The following is a 481-nucleotide window of genomic DNA, read 5'->3' as shown; positions in this document are numbered from 1 at the left end:
GCAATTTTTAAACTACACAATGCTATACAAATTACTGTAAATCAAACCTCAGGAACTTCGTTAGATTCAAATTCATAATCCACATCGCCTGAATTCAGCACACAATCTGAGCTTGAAGGATCCATTATCTTCAAAACGAGTTCAAACTTTGATTTCAGAAAACAACAAATCAAAAGAGAAAACGAAGCTCGAGTTGCAGAGAGAGAAAAAGATAACGTAAACAAAGAACATACCAGTGAGAAAAGAAGAGGAAAAGATCGATGGAGAAGAATGAGGGAAGACGCGCGAGAAGAAGAACAACCAAATATCAAAATAACGAAAACGAAGAAGGAAACAAATATTTTAAATTTGGAAGTTAGATATACGCGGGATATTATATAGCGCATGTAATCAACGTGCGTGGAGGAGCGCGTATTTTAAATTTATTGTTTAATAAACTTGTAAAGCATACAAGCCCTAATGGCTTGTATGCAGAGCTTTT

The sequence above is a fragment of the Arachis duranensis genome, chromosome 1, assembly GCF_000817695.3.
Source record: "Arachis duranensis cultivar V14167 chromosome 1, aradu.V14167.gnm2.J7QH, whole genome shotgun sequence".
Taxonomy (NCBI): domain Eukaryota; kingdom Viridiplantae; phylum Streptophyta; class Magnoliopsida; order Fabales; family Fabaceae; genus Arachis; species Arachis duranensis.
Note: the sequence above shows the minus strand (reverse complement) of the source record.